Source organism: Anopheles darlingi, chromosome 3, assembly GCF_943734745.1.
Source record: "Anopheles darlingi chromosome 3, idAnoDarlMG_H_01, whole genome shotgun sequence".
Lineage (NCBI taxonomy): Eukaryota > Metazoa > Arthropoda > Insecta > Diptera > Culicidae > Anopheles > Anopheles darlingi.
The window spans coordinates 36541858-36547857 of record NC_064875.1 but is presented as its reverse complement, the minus strand read 5'-3'; positions in this window follow the sequence as shown (position 1 = coordinate 36547857).

The window sequence follows — 6000 nt, the reverse complement described above, 5'->3', positions numbered from 1 at the left end:
CCTTCGTTTCGCTATGACAAAATCTGGCACAATGTGTTGCAATGAGCGATCCCATTCGGATTCATCATAAGGTTGGGTGTTACCTGCTGTGAGGTGACACTCAAAAACCCCTAACAGCTCATGCCATTTGCGGACCATTTCCAGGTTCTGTTGGCCGCTCCTCCACGGTGCCATTGATAGCGATGAAGTCACCATTTTTCCGGTGACTTGCCAGGCCACCTGTAGGCTGCACTTTGATTGCCAAGCGCGATCTCAAGCAAGAACAGCTTCTTCCATTTCCAGGTCCAGGTGATTTCATGTCCACCAAGGAAATGAGACCCGCCACTTTCCTTTCCACAGCCCAGGTTGCATAGCCTTCGTTTCGCAATGACAAAATCTGGCACGATGTGTTGCAATGAGCGATCCCATTCGGATTCATCATAAGGTTGGGTTTTACCTGCTGTGAGGTGACACTCAAAAACCCCTAACAGCTCATGCCATTTGCGGACCATTTCCAGGTTCTGTTGGCCGCTCCTCCACGGTGCCATTGATAGCGATGAAGTCACCATTTTTCCGGTGACTTGCCAGGCCACCTGTAGGCTGCACTTTGATTGCCAAGGGCGATCTCGAGCAAGAACAGCTTCTTCCATTTCCAGGTCCAGGTGATTTCATGTCCACCAAGGAAATGAGACTCGCCACTTTCCTTTCCACAGCCCAGGTTGCATAGCCTTCGTTTCGCTATGACAAAATCTGGCACAATGTGTTGCAATGAGCGATCCCATTCGGATTCATCATAAGGTTGGGTGTTACCTGCTGTGAGGTGACACTCAAAAACCCCTAACAGCTCATGCCATTTGCGGACCATTTCCAGGTTCTGTTGGACGCTCCTCCACGGTGCCATTGATAGCGATTAAGCCACCATTTTTCCGGTGACTTGCCAGGCCACCTGTAGGCTGCACTTTGATTGCCAAGGGCGATCTCGAGCAAGAACAGCTTCTTCCATTTCCAGGTCCAGGTGATTTCATGTCCACCAAGGAAATGAGACTCGCCACTTTCCTCTCCACAGCCCAGGTTGCATAGCCTTCGTTTCGCAATGACAAAATCTGGCACGATGTGTTGCAATGAGCGATCCCATTCGGATTCATCATAAGGTTGGGTTTTACCTACTGTGAGGTGACACTCAAAAACCCCTAACAGCGCATGCCATTTGCGGACCATTTCCAGGTTCTGTTGGACGCTCCTCCACGGTGCCATTGATAGCGATTAAGCCACCATTTTTCCGGTGACTTGCCAGGCCACCTGTAGGCTGCACTTTGATTGCCAAGGGCGATCTCGAGCAAGAACAGCTTCTTCCATTTCCAGGTCCAGGTGATTTCATGTCCACCAAGGAAATGAGACTCGCCACTTTCCTTTCCACAGCCCAGGTTGCATAGCCTTCGTTTCGCTATGACAAAATCTGGCACAATGTGTTGCAATGAGCGATCCCATTCGGATTCATCATAAGGTTGGGTGTTACCTGCTGTGAGGTGACACTCAAAAACCCCTAACAGCTCATGCCATTTGCGGACCATTTCCAGGTTCTGTTGGACGCTCCTCCACGGTGCCATTGATAGCGATGAAGTCACCATTTTTCCGGTGACTTGCCAGGCCACCTGTAGGCTGCACTTTGATTGCCAAGCGCGATCTCAAGCAAGAACAGCTTCTTCCATTTCCAGGTCCAGGTGATTTCATGTCCACCAAGGAAATGAGACTCGCCACTTTCCTCTCCACAGCCCAGGTTGCATAGCCTTCGTTTCGCAATGACAAAATCTGGCACGATGTGTTGCAATGAGCGATCCCATTCGGATTCATCATAAGGTTGGGTTTTACCTACTGTGAGGTGACACTCAAAAACCCCTAACAGCGCATGCCATTTGCGGACCATTTCCAGGTTCTGTTGGACGCTCCTCCACGGTGCCATTGATAGCGATGAAGTCACCATTTTTCCGGTGACTTGCCAGGCCACCTGTAGGCTGCACTTTGATTGCCAAGGGCGATCTCGAGCAAGAACAGCTTCTTCCATTTCCAGGTCCAGGTGATTTCATGTCCACCAAGGAAATGAGACTCGCCACTTTCCTCTCCACAGCCCAGGTTGCATAGCCTTCGTTTCGCAATGACAAAATCTGGCACGATGTGTTGCAATGAGCGATCCCATTCGGATTCATCATAAGGTTGGGTTTTACCTACTGTGAGGTGACACTCAAAAACCCCTAACAGCGCATGCCATTTGCGGACCATTTCCAGGTTCTGTTGGACGCTCCTCCACGGTGCCATTGATAGCGATTAAGCCACCATTTTTCCGGTGACTTGCCAGGCCACCTGTAGGCTGCACTTTGATTGCCAAGGGCGATCTCGAGCAAGAACAGCTTCTTCCATTTCCAGGTCCAGGTGATTTCATGTCCACCAAGGAAATGAGACTCGCCACTTTCCTTTCCACAGCCCAGGTTGCATAGCCTTCGTTTCGCAATGACAAAATCTGGCACGATGTGTTGCAATGAGCGATCCCATTCGGATTCATCATAAGGTTGGGTTTTACCTACTGTGAGGTGACACTCAAAAACCCCTAACAGCGCATGCCATTTGCGGACCATTTCCAGGTTCTGTTGGCCGCTCCTCCACGGTGCCATTGATAGCGATGAAGTCACCATTTTTCCGGTGACTTGCCAGGCCACCTGTAGGCTGCACTTTGATTGCCAAGCGCGATCTCAAGCAAGAACAGCTTCTTCCATTTCCAGGTACAGGTGATTTCATGTCCACCAAGGAAATGAGACCCGCCACTTTCCTTTCCACAGCCCAGTTTGCATAGCCTTCGTTTCGCAATGACAAAATCTGGCACGATGTGTTGCAATGAGCGATCCCATTCGGATTCATCATAAGGTTGGGTGTTACCTGCTGTGAGGTGACACTCAAAAACCCCTAACAGCGCATGCCATTTGCGGACCATTTCCAGGTTCTGTTGGCCGCTCCTCCACGGTGCCATTGATAGCGATTAAGCCACCATTTTTCCGGTGACTTGCCAGGCCACCTGTAGGCTGCACTTTGATTGCCAAGGGCGATCTCGAGCAAGAACAGCTTCTTCCATTTCCAGGTCCAGGTGATTTCATGTCCACCAAGGAAATGAGACTCGCCACTTTCCTCTCCACAGCCCAGGTTGCATAGCCTTCGTTTCGCAATGACAAAATCTGGCACGATGTGTTGCAATGAGCGATCCCATTCGGATTCATCATAAGGTTGGGTTTTACCTACTGTGAGGTGACACTCAAAAACCCCTAACAGCGCATGCCATTTGCGGACCATTTCCAGGTTCTGTTGGCCGCTCCTCCACGGTGCCATTGATAGCGATGAAGTCACCATTTTTCCGGTGACTTGCCAGGCCACCTGTAGGCTGCACTTTGATTGCCAAGCGCGATCTCAAGCAAGAACAGCTTCTTCCATTTCCAGGTACAGGTGATTTCATGTCCACCAAGGAAATGAGACCCGCCACTTTCCTTTCCACAGCCCAGTTTGCATAGCCTTCGTTTCGCAATGACAAAATCTGGCACGATGTGTTGCAATGAGCGATCCCATTCGGATTCATCATAAGGTTGGGTGTTACCTGCTGTGAGGCGACACTCAAAAACCCCTAACAGCGCATGCCATTTGCGGACCATTTCCAGGTTCTGTTGGCCGCTCCTCCACGGTGCCATTGATAGCGATGAAGTCACCATTTTTCCGGTGACTTGACAGGCCACCTGTAGGCTGCACTTTGATTGCCAAGCGCGATCTCAAGCAAGAACAGCTTCTTCCATTTCCAGGTCCAGGTGATTTCATGTCCACCAAGGAAATGAGACTCGCCACTTTCCTCTCCACAGCCCAGGTTGCATAGCCTTCGTTTCGCAATGACAAAATCTGGCACGATGTGTTGCAATGAGCGATCCCATTCGGATTCATCATAAGGTTGGGTTTTACCTACTGTGAGGTGACACTCAAAAACCCCTAACAGCGCATGCCATTTGCGGACCATTTCCAGGTTCTGTTGGCCGCTCCTCCACGGTGCGATTGATAGCGATGAAGTCACCATTTTTCCGGTGACTTGCCAGGCCACCTGTAGGCTGCACTTTGATTGCCAAGCGCGATCTCAAGCAAGAACAGCTTCTTCCATTTCCAGGTCCAGGAGATTTCATGTCCACCAAGGAAATGAGACTCGCCACTTTCCTCTCCACAGCCCAGGTTGCATAGCCTTCGTTTCGCAATGACAAAATCTGGCACGATGTGTTGCAATGAGCGATCCCATTCGGATTCATCATAAGGTTGGGTTTTACCTACTGTGAGGTGACACTCAAAAACCCCTAACAGCGCATGCCATTTGCGGACCATTTCCAGGTTCTGTTGGACGCTCCTCCACGGTGCCATTGATAGCGATTAAGCCACCATTTTTCCGGTGACTTGCCAGGCCACCTGTAGGCTGCACTTTGATTGCCAAGGGCGATCTCGAGCAAGAACAGCTTCTTCCATTTCCAGGTCCAGGTGATTTCATGTCCACCAAGGAAATGAGACTCGCCACTTTCCTCTCCACAGCCCAGGTTGCATAGCCTTCGTTTCGCAATGACAAAATCTGGCACGATGTGTTGCAATGAGCGATCCCATTCGGATTCATCATAAGGTTGGGTTTTACCTACTGTGAGGTGACACTCAAAAACCCCTAACAGCGCATGCCATTTGCGGACCATTTCCAGGTTCTGTTGGCCGCTCCTCCACGGTGCCATTGATAGCGATGAAGTCACCATTTTTCCGGTGACTTGCCAGGCCACCTGTAGGCTGCACTTTGATTGCCAAGCGCGATCTCAAGCAAGAACAGCTTCTTCCATTTCCAGGTCCAGGAGATTTCATGTCCACCAAGGAAATGAGACCCGCCACTTTCCTTTCCACAGCCCAGGTTGCATAGCCTTCGTTTCGCAATGACAAAATCTGGCACGATGTGTTGCAATGAGCGATCCCATTCGGATTCATCATAAGGTTGGGTTTTACCTGCTGTGAGGTGACACTCAAAAACCCCTAACAGCTCATGCTGTTGGCCGCTCCTCCACGGTGCCATTGATAGTGATGAAGTCACCATTTTTCCGGTGACTTGCCAGGCCACCTGTAGGCTGCACTTTGATTGCCAAGCGCGATCTCAAGCAAGAACAGCTTCTTCCATTTCCAGGTCCAGGAGATTTCATGTCCACCAAGGAAATGAGACTCGCCACTTTCCTCTCCACAGCCCAGGTTGCATAGCCTTCGTTTCGCAATGACAAAATCTGGCACGATGTGTTGCAATGAGCGATCCCATTCGGATTCATCATAAGGTTGGGTGTTACCTGCTGTGAGGTGACACTCAAAAACCCCTAACAGCTCATGCCATTTGCGGACCATTTCCAGGTTCTGTTGGCCGCTCCTCCACGGTGCCATTGATAGCGATGAAGTCACCATTTTTCCGGTGACTTGCCAGGCCACCTGTAGGCTGCACTTTGATTGCCAAGCGCGATCTCAAGCAAGAACAGCTTCTTCCATTTCCAGGTCCAGGAGATTTCATGTCCACCAAGGAAATGAGACTCGCCACTTTCCTCTCCACAGCCCAGGTTGCATAGCCTTCGTTTCGCAATGACAAAATCTGGCACGATGTGTTGCAATGAGCGATCCCATTCGGATTCATCATAAGGTTGGGTTTTACCTGCTGTGAGGTGACACTCAAAAGCCCCTAACAGCTCATGCCATTTGCGGACCATTTCCAGGTTCTGTTGGCCGCTCCTCCACGGTGCCATTGATAGCGATGAAGTCACCATTTTTCCGGTGACTTGCCAGGCCACCTGTAGGCTGCACTTTGATTGCCAAGCGCGATCTCAAGCAAGAACAGCTTCTTCCATTTCCAGGTCCAGGTGATTTCATGTCCACCAAGGAAATGAGACTCGCCACTTTCCTCTCCACAGCCCAGGTTGCATAGCCTTCGTTTCGCAATGACAAAAT